The sequence below is a fragment of the Miscanthus floridulus genome, chromosome 19 (genome assembly GCF_019320115.1).
Source record: "Miscanthus floridulus cultivar M001 chromosome 19, ASM1932011v1, whole genome shotgun sequence".
NCBI lineage: Eukaryota > Viridiplantae > Streptophyta > Magnoliopsida > Poales > Poaceae > Miscanthus > Miscanthus floridulus.
Genome location: NC_089598.1, coordinates 91008443 through 91022767, shown reverse-complemented (window position 1 = coordinate 91022767; position 14325 = coordinate 91008443). Strand labels below are relative to the sequence as shown.

General features: G+C 46.2%; 1 pseudogene; it reads left to right on the top strand.

Annotated features, from left to right (window-relative positions):
* The first annotated feature begins 615 nt into the window (after nucleotides 1-615).
* Nucleotides 616-11705, top strand: LOC136529218 (uncharacterized; annotated as a pseudogene).
* Nucleotides 11706-14325: the final 2620 nt, after the last annotated feature.

Here is a 14325-nt window from a genome sequence, read left to right as displayed (position 1 = left end):
ATGAGGAAATTTCGTTTCTCCCGGACGCGGCTCGCTCGGGCACCGATGCCGGCGTAGGTGAATGGTGGGTGTGGCTGACATGTGAGTCCTCCAACGGAGCGCAGGCAAACAAACAACATCTGTACTGACTAGGCCCATCTAGCTTGTCTGAGAATACCTAGGCTCTACTCGTCCGTCTAGACTAGCTCCTACTAGGCAAACAAACAGGCCCATATAGGACCTCAACAAGGCTAATCAGCAGAAATTAACAACGCGCCTGCAGCCTCGTCGTGACCTCTTGTTTTTGCACCTTGTTAGGCGCCGTTTGGTATGGCTCTAGGCCGCTCCGGCTCCGACTGACACACTGATATGGAATACTGTTTACGCACTGTAGCAACACTGTGGACCGGAGCTGTTTTTCTCTCTCCACCTTTTCCCTCTCGCTGTAGCACGGCTACTGTTCATGAAGCCGGTGAAGCTCGAATTTCTTGCTTCTCCCTGACACGCTACAGTCATGAACAGTGCGGGAGCTGAAGCGTCTCGGAGCAGTACCAAAGGGGGCCTTATTATACATCACACTGCACGAAGAGTGATGCCAATAAATAGAGCGCCGCAGTGAAGGACGGAGGGACAACAATGGCGGCACCTCCTATGCTCTCGTTCTTGTTGCTTCTGCTCGCTGCAGCCTTCTCACATGCACCATCCGCAGCGGCACTGCCGGCACACTCCAACCCCAATCAATTCGCGCCAATTAGTCCATTGCACCTGCAGCAGGCTCGTCGGCAGCAGCGTCTGCGTCAAGCAGCAAGCAGCCCGGACGCTACTAAGCTCGTCCCCGCTGCCGCCGATGGCACCGACACCACGGCGGGGCCGTTCACGGTGCACTACTTCCCGCAGGAGCTGGACCACTTCTCCTTCACGCCCAACGCGTCGACGGTATTCTATCAGAAGTACCTCGTCAACGACACTTTCTGGAGGAGGCCCAGCGGCGGCAAAGGCGGCACCTGCAGCACCGGGCCGCTGTTCGTGTACACTGGCGGCGAGATTGGCATTGAGTCGATCGCCATCAACGCCGGCTTCATGTTCGATATCGCGCCCAAGTTCGGCGCCCTCCTGGTCTTCATCGAGGTACAAATACTTGTGCACGCTGTCGAAGACAATCATCTTAAAACAGATCATACATATTTGCTATTTGGCATAATAACGAAATAAAAAAATGACGAGTTTCATGACGAGACAACAAGACGCCATATTACTGTACTTGCTAGGTGAGACAGTGCCCAACTCACCTGACAAGACACCTGCCGGATTGCTCACTGTTGTTGTCTTCCTCGTCTCCATGCATGGGCCAATATATGAGAAATCGATTGGCCAGGCTGCCAGTCCTGCAGCTTCCCGTTACGATAATGCAATTAAAACAAAAAGTTTTAAATCTCCGGTTATAACCGCGGTTGTAATCCGCTAATAGCTATTTGAGATAGGTCAACCTACTTGTATCCATGTACAACACATTTAGCTCTGCTATTAGCTGTTTGAGAGGCTCGGATAAATGTTTTCGTCAGAGATTTAAAACATTGAATTAAACGAGATGGAATTGGTTTTATCTAATACGGATACATTTTGAAGACAAAGAAGCTATCATTTATCCCAATTCTGTTACGACTGTGATTTGTTTATGTTTGCATATTTAGGTTACCGTTTCTGCTACCATGGCCAGCATCGGTTCTACGGGGAGTCATTACCGTTTGGGAACAACTCAGCAGAGGCACTGGGCTACTTGACGTCAATGCAGGCGCTCGCCGACTTCGCCATTCTCATCACCAGTCTTAAACAGAACCTCTCAGCCGAGACTGCACCTGTAGTCGTCTTCGGTGGCTCCTATGGTGGTAGTAAGTCATTTCTAAACCACGCAAATGGTTAATGTGTTTGTCATCTTATTCTCAAAAGATCATTGATCCACACTAAGCTATGTCCTTAGTTACAACACACTACCATGGAGTCCTTAGAAATTTCTCCAAGAATGAAACCTATAGCTACTAAATCACACTAAGACAAATCAAGTATATCAAAAGATTCACACAATATGTATCAAGCACACCTAGAAGCAATGAATGTAATGCTTATGAATGAAAGAGGTGGACAAGAAAGAACCATATTGTTCATGTGGTATTGAGTAGTTGCCACTACCCCCTAATCCATGTTATTGGAGGATACACTAATAATGGTTGAGCTCCCTTGAGTTGAGGATCCACTATAAGTATACATTCTCCACTCTAGAACCAAGCTCAAAGGTAGGAGTCTTCCAACAATTAACTCCATATACACAATCACCTACTCCATCTAGCTATCTAAGAGATGGCAAACTCCAAGAGGAACAAGTTTTGATCTTCACTTGATAAGCCTCCAAGTGAAGAGCATAAGGATGCACACCAAGATCACTCCTAAGCACTCTCCTTAACTAGAAGTGCCCTCAACCTCATCACATTGCCTCTCCATATATGAGTAAACCCTCCTAGATGTTGGAAAAGACTACAAAGAAAGTTATCACCAGACGATCCATCGTGCCTCACTGAGGAGCACCAGATTACCCGGTGACCTTATTCTTCCTGCTTTTCCAATAGCTACTGTTGAAAATTCTTGAATATTCTTCACACCAGATGATATGTTGTTGCCACTGAGGTATCTAGTGGATCACATGGTGCACATTAGTAACCATGTCAACTTGAATTATCCATTGCACAATGATATAATGTTGGATAATCCGTCGACCGCACTAAGATGTCACTGAATCATAATGTGCACTCCAACAAGCATGTCCACATTGAAATTATAATTGCAACTAGATCATCCACCGGTCGACACATCGGTAAGTAACACAGGCTAACACTTAGTATGGCACAGTGTCACCTGCTTCGGTGCACTTTAAAATCCAATTCTTGATATTTTTAAAGTCCAATTTCGTACAATTCAACTTCTTTGAGATGTTTGACTTACAATCTATATGTTCCGGACATTCTTGATCAACTTTGCTCGAAGTACCTCCCATATGTGCTTAAAAAATGCTCTTAACTCCATCTTTGATCAAGCTACTAATCTTGACCCCATTAGTAGTTTGGCCAAAGATAAACAAAAACTCTAACAGTATATCTATGTGCTCCTAACACCAAGTCAACACTTAGACACTACCTTGTTCTTAGCCTTCACAAATATTCTTGTGCCATACACTGAGTCCATCACCAAGGGCCAAGAAAACCAAACTTCCAATACCTTGTTCTTAGCCTTTCACGAATATTCTTGTGCCATACACTTAATCCATCACCGAGGGCCAAGAAAACCAAAATTCCAATGTGATTAACTCTTTGTCATTAACTCTACAAACATATTAGCCACATAAACTTGCATTCATTAATCACCATAACCCAAACTAGGGGCCTTAATGTGTTTATACAGTCAATCTTGACCAAGAACCTAGGATGAATGTGATATTAACATAGCTCATGGGCTATGGGCCGAGGACAAGGTGTGTGTATAGTCTAGTGGGCCAAGTGCATGGTGGCTCGATAGGGTGGCGATGGATAATAGGCAATGGCATGAGCAGTGGGGCCTATGTGTCATGTTGATGCAGAGAGAAATCAGGGCAACATGACGAGAGGTGATGGCTTCGAAAGGCATTCAAGCGGGTGGCACAGATGTAGTCACATAGAGACATTTGATGCCCCTACCCCACCACATCCTCACTAGAATGCTTGTCGTTGGCATCGTTTGTACTCGACTATGGCCAACCCGTCACCATTTGGTCTAGCTCGATGAGGCAAACCTAGTGATGGGGCCCTTGATGATAGTCAATGTAACACCTTGCATCCAAAATCGGCTTTATGACCCAGCTCCTCATGCAGAACATGCCGACATACGCTTAGCACCTCTCTTACACTTTCGTCCTTGCTTCATGTAAAAGGGTTAACCTGGAGATTCTATGTTTGGAGCGACAAGGATTATAAGTTGGCCCTCGTTCTCTTAAACTTCCAAGGTGGTACTAAGCCCCACCTCATTAGTAGATTATAATAGCTGGTCCATGCATGTGTTGTTGTAGTTGGCGGGTTTATTACCACCTTGGAAGTTTAGGAGGGTGATGGTCATCTTATAGTCCTTATCGCTCCAAATGTAGCACCTCCAGATCGATTAACCCTTTTACACGAAGTGAAGACGAAAGTGTAAGAGATGCTACACATATGTAGGGCCATTCTGTATGAGGAGCTAGGTCGTAAGTAGATTTTGGACGCATGGTGTTACAAATTAATGACTAGAGTGATGACGTGCTCAACTAAGCTAGGAAGGGTGGTGGCACCACATGTGAGGTCATGGGAGAAGAGGGTTTTTAATGGGAACGGGGATCCCGATCTTCCGTCAGGTTCAAGATAAACAATGATTTGTTCGGAGAGCGACACGCCGATCCGGCTTTAGATCACAAAGACCCAAACCCTGCAACCTTAGCACCACGTCTCCTCTGGTTATCAACCGTGTCACAATCCGGTTGACCTCGCCAAGAAGGCTAATCCCTGCTGCGAATCGAAGAACACAAGCAAGAACAAGATAAAAAGCAACTCAATTAAAGTGACAATTGCAGATGAATGATTAAGCACTCGAAGTTGGGGTCTTGCAAACCGATAACGGCGACTGTTCAATGACAGATTGATCTAAAACAAAACCCAAAACCTAATGTAGGTGGTGGCTACTGATTATATAGCCTAAGGGACGTCCAAGGATCCCTCTTCACGTCCTAAAGGTGTCCCAACACGTTAAAAGTCCCAACGGCCCAAAAGACGACGACGCAGCGCCATGACAGATTCTGGACATCAACTTGTTTCGATGATTCCCATTGATTCTGATGGAATTTTGATGTGGGACCACTTCCATTGGTTTCCTTATGAAATTATCTTTCCATCCATATATGGATCATAAAAAACGGAGTTCGGATGCGTCCTGGGCGTCCGTTTTATTGCAGACTGGTCCTAACGGCTGAGGCAGACTCGAACTCGGATTGGACTGGGCCTCTGGCTTGGCTTGGACGTCCTTGCTGGCCTCCTAAGGTGGTGGCCAAGGAGGAGGACATCCAAGGCCATCTCTTAGGCAGTCTCCATCTTCTTGGGGCGTGCTCCAACTTGGGCCTGGGTCCCAAGGATGTCTAACAAGCCCATGACGACAGTATAGCTCTCGCCAGAAATAGCGATAGAATATATTGGTGATTTGGAGGCCTTGCCGATGTGATATTGAGATGGAACCAGATCTATTTAAAAAGCTTATCAAACAAGCTTTCCATCAAGTGCTCATTGACCTCGATCGCACTCCGGATGGATGAGTTATGGCCTTCCCAATGAGGCACTGTCGGACTGCCGATGAACCAAAAGTTCAACTTTGATGAACTTCCATTATGAAACACATTTGAACCTACAATCAAATAGTGACATGTACATGTGGAACCAAGTGAATTATAACCAAAGCCACTATGCAAATGTAGGAACGAGCGCACCTTATAATCATTGTTCGTATCCGAAGGTGCCATGTCCTCATCAGTTTTGGCCTATGTTAAGGGGCTTGGGGGTGTCTGCATGCTGTAGTGAATGCTACTGAAGAGGGAAGGGGTTCTATAGTGTGTTGGTGCTACGCTGGTAGTTATTAGTGGCGTTAGAGTCCAATGGGAGATGGCAAGTGGGATTGGGCCAAAGTAGAAGGGCAAGAGCCAGGAGGAAAGATGTGAGGTGAATAAGGAGGATAAAGGGTCAAGGAGATTGGCCGAGAGCTATTTAGGCTAAAGTGTGGAATAGAGAAGGATATCCATAGTAAGTGATGGCGTTTAGTTCCATTGGAGGGGGTTGAGGAGAGCAGAGGAGATGGTTACAACTCATGCTTTGTGCAAAGAGAGGGATGCATGCATCTAGGGCCCCTATCTATAGCTGGCAACAGTCGAGCTCACTGAGTGGAGATATTTTCTCCCAGGACCGACATTTTATTCCATGGTGGCATGGGTGGTGGCAAGCCTTAGCCAGAACTGACATTTTATTGCATGGTGGTATGGGTGGTGGCAAGCCTTAGCCAAAGTGTGGAGCCATTGGGAAGGCTTAGTGAAGACCCGAGCTTACATGGAGCTCTTGTCACAATAGATGGGACAAGGTGAGTAGGAGACTTAACAGCTGCGTGGTCAGTGCTATTGTGCAGAGGTAAAAAATCATGATGGGGAATATAAAGTTGATTGCTAGGTCCATGCATTAGTAGCTATACCAAACATGGATGCCACACGACGGCTATATATGCAGACGGGGGCAAAGAAGGGATAATAGGGTGGTCTAAAGAGTGGGCATGGTTGTGATGTAGTTTAGGCCAGCATGGGTTGTGGGCCGTAATAAGGTTGGAAAGTGGTGGGTGATGCATATGGATCGGACTGAGAAGGGGAGACAGCCAATGGGGAGGATGAAGACATGAAGTAGAAGGAGAGATGATGGTTTTATGCTAGACCAGAAAGAATGGGAGGGGTAGGTTTTTGAGCCCATAATGGCTTATGAATAAAGGGCAAGTCTGTATTTTTGGATTTGGAATTTACGTAGGGATTCATACCCCCAATGCTTCACTCAAACAATCAAGGCACTCAAGCATGCACACCATTTTGCATCAATGTTTTTTTTAAATATTTTCAAAATTCAAATTTATTCCTGTTGGAAGAGTTGAGCCTTATTTGCATCAAATTAAATTGGTTTGTTGTAAATTCAAAATTTTCCAATTTCGATGATTTTCAAAACATGTAAAAGGATAGAGTGAGGATGTGAGCTAATTAAACTCATCCATTTTTAATTGATGTCGTACTTGATGGAATGCTTGTTGTTTGTAGTGCTAGCTTCTTGGTTTAGGCTCAAGTACCCCCATGTCACCATTGGGGCCTTGGCATCCTCTGCACCAATCCTACAGTTTGACTACATAACACCTTGGAGTAGCTTCTACAATGTTGTCTCGCAAGACTATAAGGTACTCTCTTGGTTCCAAAATTTATCTTAATCGTATAAAATTTACTATTGCATAAACAATTTTAGAAGATAGCAAATTTATTTATAGAGGCGGTCATATTAATCAATCTACCGCCTCTAGAAATCATTTAGTGGCCAAAAGGGAAAACACAACTCTAGAAATCTATTTTCAAAGGAGACACTCTTAAGTGGCCCAGCTCTAATAAATACACTCAAGACCCATTTGTTTTGAGTGGCCCAAGGAAAACTCTAAATAACACCCTCTCCATCCAACTCCAGTCGGATCCCCTTCTCTCCTCTCTCTGTGTACCCACCACCCCTATACGAATCCTCCACCATACCTCGGGAGCCACTGCCCCAAAGTAGACCCACCACCCACCCCGTCACCTTCTAGATCTAGCCCTCCAAACCGACCACTGTCGTCCTCATCCGTGGGTTCAGTCCCCACTTGGATCAGCGACAATGGTGGCGTAGCCATTTATTAGATCTAGTTGGGGCTGGAGTTGATCTAGCACTCAAGGATGGTGAATGGTGTCATGGCTTCTGGATGATGGCACTCGTGTTCATGATTCTATTGCGCTAATGTGGAGGGGGGCAGTAGGTCAGGAAGAAGGATCTAGCGCTCGGCTTCAAGTTCAACCCCTTCTAGTCAGATATCAAGCAGTGGCAATGTGGCATCCACAACAAGCTCACCGCTCTTCTTTGATGCCTACAACATTTCTGCCCCAAGATAATCATTTACAGGGACAGTCCGTCTCTATAAATGATTAACATAGGCTGGTGTTTGCCTGGGCCCACCTAGCCATTTATAGAGCACCTAAAATGTTCGCCTCTTTCAATCAGGGCTCTGTTTTCTAAAGCCTTTTTTCGTAGTGCAACACATTCTGTCGGTGTTTTGTAAACCGACTAGTGAATTTATACGTGTGTCGCGCTGCTCTAGGAAGACGATGGTAGCACTCAAAGACACAAGGAATTATACTGGTTTGGGCCGAGCCCTACGTCCAGTCTCAGAAATGGTTCGAGTTCGTGTTCCTCGGTTCAAGTGCTCTGATGTCTTACAATGAGGGTGTGTAAGCTAAGGGAATGAGGTAGGAGGAGTGAGGTGAATGAATGCTTGAATGAAGTCTCGAGAGTTCGTCCACCAGAAGGGATGCCTGGCTGCCCTTGTATAGAGTTCGGGGGCTAGGTTACATATAGAGAGGGGGGTTCTCCCGACCGAGTGGTCGTGAGCCTGAGGGAAGGAGAAAGTAAACTTGGCATGCAAGCAAGCCTGTCTTCTCCTAGCGTCATCGCACGTTCAAGTATGGTCATCATCATGGTCGCCGTGGTCTTGCTCCCACATCGTGGCGTGGCGTGACATGATGCTACAGTGTCAGTCGTGATGGCACTGTTGGCACGGTGGTGGTTCACCAACTGTCCTGTGCGACGTGGTCTTGTCGTGGCTTTCATCATCGTCTCCTGTTCCCCTGGTGGTGTCGTTGCGATAGTGCGGGAGCAGGTAGCCGCTCCCGGGTCGTCGGTCGCCTTTGCTTGTCGTGATGCCGTGGGCCTCGACCCTGGATTGCGAGGTCGAGGTCCCCGGTGGCCTAGCCGGTCTTGAAAGTCAAGGCTGAGGTCGTGTGCCCCATCCCGTAGCTGGTGGGGCCGTACGTCCGTCTTGTCGCGCTGGATTTGGACGGTGGGATGCCGTACCGGTCGTTACCATGTGTTGGTGTTGTCTTGTCCGTGCAGGGGCGCGCAGGGATGACGTCAGCCCCCGAGATGGTTGTCCTTTCAGTCCTGGTAGAGTGAGTGGAGCGTGCCTGTCCCTATAAGGGCAGACATACTTGACCGCGGCCCGATCTCTCCTTGTCCCTCCCCGGGGGTTGAGACGAAGGAGAGGTCGAGAGCGGTTGTGTAGCGTGTGGTGGAAGGAGATGGAGAGGTCGTGGTGCACCGCTTGTCTTGATATATGGCCTAGGTCCCGTGTGGCTTAAATGGGCCACAGTTGTTGGGCTCCTGCTGGCTTGAACCACTCGAGCGGCTAACTAATCGGTGCCCTGAGACACACGGGGTATCTTGATCCCGACACAGTCCGTGAATAACGCACAAAAACGTACCACATGCCCGGATATTTATCTGAGTAATAATGCTAGGTCAGTCTTTATCTCAGGCTAAATAATGCCATCTTCTCTAATTCTCTTAGATATCAACTGATTGTGATTTTCAATTAATTTTGCAGTCTGAGAGCTTGAACTGCTTCAGTGTGATCAAGGCAACATGGGATTGCTGCATCAGAGGGGCTCCAATGACGAGGGGCTCCTTGAGCTCAGTAAACTGTTCAGAGCCTGCAAGTAAGTTCATTTGAAACTCAAAATAGTCTTGATTATTGTGAGGGGTTGAGAGCTCTATTGCTAGTCTTAGTCTTGTCTGCAAGTAAAACTTGAGTACTGGATTCCATTGTCAGGTAAAAATATATGAGATGACTTGCAAGCATTTGTGTCTTTTGTACTCTTGTCATATGTAAACAACTATAAGATTTCTATCAGCCACCCAATTGGGTAAATAATACAAGTACAAACTAGCGCTAAATCCTAGCTGGTTGGTCGATAACTAACCACTACCCAATATATACTATATCTCAGGGAGATTATCCAAATGGTGGTGAGCAGTTTTAATATGTGACTACTAATTAGACTCATTTTGTATACTCTATATTAATCGTCACAAAATGCGCTAGCAAAAACAGCACATCTTAGAAAATTCTTAAACACAATACATAAGCATATGACCGTTAATTTGGCAACATCGATAGTAATAGCAACTGGACCTATTGTATTTTCTAGAATAACGCACATCTTGACTTAATATAAAAAAACTGGTAGAGCAACTCGTGCTCCTTCACGAGCCAGTAATTTCGAGAGACACAAGTATTTGAAATTTGTGAATAAATTTGAGAGCTATAGCTAATCAAAATTACATATTTTCCTCTCTCTTTTGTTCGTATTGTAACACAATACTTGTATAGATAATATGAAATCTCTTTCTGGTTGTGATAGATGTTAATTGCCAATTACTCTACATATATGTTTTTAAATCCACATTCATAACCTGAGAAAATTGATATGTCCATCACTTCCTGCATATATGGGATGATAGACCCGTATATAAGTCTGCTACAACTTGACTTTGTTGCATTGTTTTTTTTACTCAATTTTCAGGACTGTGAAGTACGCTGGTTCAATTCAAGCGTGGCTTCAGAGAGCATTCATCCAAACTGCCATGCTGGACTATCCAACACCGGCCAAATTCCTGGAGAATTTGCCTGCCTACCCCGTCAAGGAGGTTCTCCATTTTAACCACATTTTGCAACCACTTCTCCCATTTCAACAAAATTGCCAAACTGAACCCTCCATCTTCATGAACAAAAGCTGTACTTCTGTTGTACTTAACATGTTATTATTTCTTACGAAAGCCTATCCAGATGTGCAAGATCATTGACGGATTCCCCGCAAATGCGGACATCTTAGAAAAGGTGTTCGCAGCGGCGAGCTTGTACTATAACTACACAGGAGATCAGACTTGCAACCATATAGAGGACGAAGACAGCCCCCGTTCTCTTGACCTCAGTTACTGGCTGTGGCAGGTATATATAAACAATAAACTGAAAGACAAGCTAAGTACTAGTAAAATGTTAGTGACAACACTGAGAACCAGAGATTGTGACATACTCCTGTGTAGGCTTGCACAGAGATGATCATGCCGATGTCATCCTCAAACGAGAGCATGTTCCCACCATCCACCTTCAGTTACGAGGACAGGTCCAGCACGTGTTTCCAGTTGTTCGGGGTTCGGCCCAGGCCGCATTGGATCACCACTGAATATGGTGGATATGTAAGTGTTGTTTCTAGAGTTTCAGCGCGTGTACATATAAGCCCTCATTGGAAACAATTGCTGCTGGTATATGTAAATTGCTCATCTGGTGCTGCCTTGCTTAACATCCTGCAGAAAATTGATAAGGTGCTCAAGAGGTTTGGCAGCAACATCATCTTCTCCAACGGAATGCGAGACCCATGGAGTCGAGGCGGGTAGGTCTATCTGGACCGTTTCATCATTTTGTCTGATCATTCGTCAATAAAGCTTCAGTCTTCAGATAACAACTGTGCTAGGGTACACCGTAATGGTTACTGTTCTGTTGCAATCAGGGTGCTCAAAAACATCTCGTCCAGCATCGTTGCCCTTGTCACGGAGAAAGGTGAGCAAGAAAATTGCTGGATGAAAAAATGTAGTAAGATCACAGTGGCATTTTTGAAAGTTTACCTTTTTTTTTAGATAAAGGATAGTTTATATCCGGCTTCATCTACCTCAGGGTAGAATCAGGCTAATTATTACAAAGTTTGGTACAGCGACCAGCACACAACCCACAAGGATCACAAGCTTACAAGTAGACACTAGGACAACAAAGCGGGAAGTAAAGTTCTAACTAATGAAGACCAATAAACCTAGTCGATAACCATCCATTGGAATTAAAGAAGTGCAATGCTGATATCTCCAGATGCTGCCCAATAAGAATATGTGTAGTTACTTGTCCCGGTGGTCAGGTGCTCACCATTTGGACCTTAGATCTGCACCAAAGATGATCCAGACTGGGTTATAGAACAAAGGAGACAAGAAGTTGAGATTATACAGGGATGGATAGATCAGTATCATCAAGACATGGCGCAAGTATCCTAAAGGTGCTATTGCTGTGTTACAGTCAAGACAAGTTAACATCTGTTCTATGAAAAAAATAAAAAAAAATTCCTTATAACGCACAGGACGATCACAGGGACAGTGGCAAGTAGATGACAAAGGTGAAAAGCCAATTCAGTTATTCACTTCTCATCAGAATCAGAAAAACTTAACACTCTTGGATGAATCATGAATGAAAGGTTATGAGAGTAATAGTAATGCCTCTTTTAGTATAGCAGCTTTTTTTTTTTTTGCTTCAGCTACACAGGTGGAGCTAGAGCTTTTTTGGAAGAAAAAAAAACGCTTGATAAAACAACTTTTTATAGTACATCTTGGATAGAGAGCTGAGAGAAGCAGATATTTTTAGAGCATCTCCGGCAGTCCCCCTTTCTTAACCCCCAATGAGGAAAAAACTGTTATTTTTGGAGATCTTGTAGCTCCAAAAGTTCCCCAAACCTAACCCTAATGAGAAAAAAATTTTCTGAGTCCCTTAAATCATAGTCTCCCACCTTGAATAAAAAAAATCATAGTCTCTCACCCCATAAATAAAGGGGAGACCTCTCCTCCTCCAATCCACTAGTTTTCTCATTGGGGATTGGATTTTCTCGTTCAGCTAGAGAGAAGACTTTCGAAATCTCAAAACATGTTTTGTATATCTCCCGATAACTAGTTTTTGGGTTAAAGTTTTCTCCTACTCCTGGAGATGCTCTTAGTTCCACCTAACGTCCACCCCTGTGAGATTGGATCTTAAGGAGCTCCACTTGAAGAGCTATTCCATTTTCACCAATTTGGTAAAAGCAACTCTGAAACTGTTGGAAAAGATGTACCAAATAGAACCTAAGAGAAACCGAATGACAAACAGGTCAATGAAAACTAAAATAATGGTGTTAAGGAAATGCCCATTTTTGTATGGCATATAGGGATTGCTATTGTTTTAATGCATATAAGAATTCACTCTTTAGTCTCTTGCAACGTTTGGGAGAGAGAGGGAGAGGAAGGCTTCATATGCTGGACCAGTTGTGTGTGAGCGTCGACCTCTGCAATCGGAGCGCCCTTTCCCCTTCCACATGAGACGAAACTTCGTGTTACATTATCGCTAGTTGATGCTAGAACCAACGAAGTTGCCTTGCTATATAGGGCCTGTTTACAACTTCTCAGTTGCTCCTGCACCGTAACTATAGTAACGCTAGGAACCGTCTTTCTCTCTCCTCGTGAAAAAATTAAGAGTCTGACGAAGAATCCATATTTTGTGACTCTTCAGGTACTATAACATGGAGCGAGAGCTCGAGAGAACCCTATGAAACAAGTCATAGGGCATGTTTGATCCAAGGGACTAAAGATTAGCCATCTTCTTTTAGCCGTTTAGAATCCAAACAGGAGGGCTAGGGGGACACCTAATCTTTAGCCCTCTATTAGCCCATTAATCTCTTCAAGGTGGGCTAAAGTGGGCTAAAAGGTGACGTGGTATCCAAACACCCCAAGAGGCTAATCTTTAGCCCTCCATTTTAAGGGCTAAACTTTAGTCCGAGCCCAAGGAACCCAAACAGGCCCGTAGTCTCTCACACTATCGCTGCAGAGTAGGGATGTGGGTCATAGTATGATTGTTGGATACCAAGTCATTTCATGAGAATGTCTCTTGTGAGCTGCGCGTGCAGTGTGTTTCATTCACATGAATCTAGCGAAAATCACTACTACATAAACGATTTTGCACAGCGTTGCACTTTTGCACTCCGTGGCAGGCACCTATTTTTGCCCGCTGCGGTAAATCCCACGATTTACCACGGCGGGTATTTTTATTTACCGCAGTGGGCACTTTTGCCCACCACGGTAAATCGATTTACCATGGCGGGCACCTTAAGATGTCCGCCACGGAAAATACCATATTTACCGTGGCGGGCATTTTATAAGGCCCGCCGCAGTAAATACGGCCCGATCCAGAGCCCAGATACGGTCCAATTCCGAGGTCACGTATATATACAAGAGCCTAGGGTTTCACTGTGAGTCCTCAGCGCCGCACCACACTTCTCTCCCTCGCCCCTGCCCTACCCCTCCTCTCTCGCGCCGCACCACTCTCTCCCCTGCCCTACACTCCTCTCGGCGGCCCTCCTCCCTCCGCTCCTCTCTCCCCGGCGACGTGCCCCCTCCCCTCCTCTCCCTGGCGGCGCTCGGCTCGGCAAGGCGCGCGCGGCGGCGCTCGGTGAGGTGAGGCAGGGCGGCGGTGAGGCACGCGCGGCGGCGCTCGGCAAGATGAGGCGAGGTAGGGCGGCAGCGAGGCGCGCTCGGCGAGGCCTGCGCGGCGGCGTCTGCGGTGGATCTAGGGCGCCCGGTATGTCTCTCCCTCTCTCTCCCACCCTCTCGCTCCTCTCAGTCCTCCCTCATCTCTCTCTCTCTCATAGGCAAGGTGCTGCGCGGCGCGGGGACGGGAACACGACGGCGGATCCAGACGGCCGCGTCGACTCCCTGCGACGTGGATCCACACGACAGCGGATCCAGGCCGGCCGCGTCGACTCCATGCTCCCGCGACGTGGATCCACACGGCGGCGGCATGGATCCATGGCAAGACGGCCCCAACCTGCGACGTCGGCGCAGATCCGATGGCGGATCCGGCGAGGAGGAGACCCCT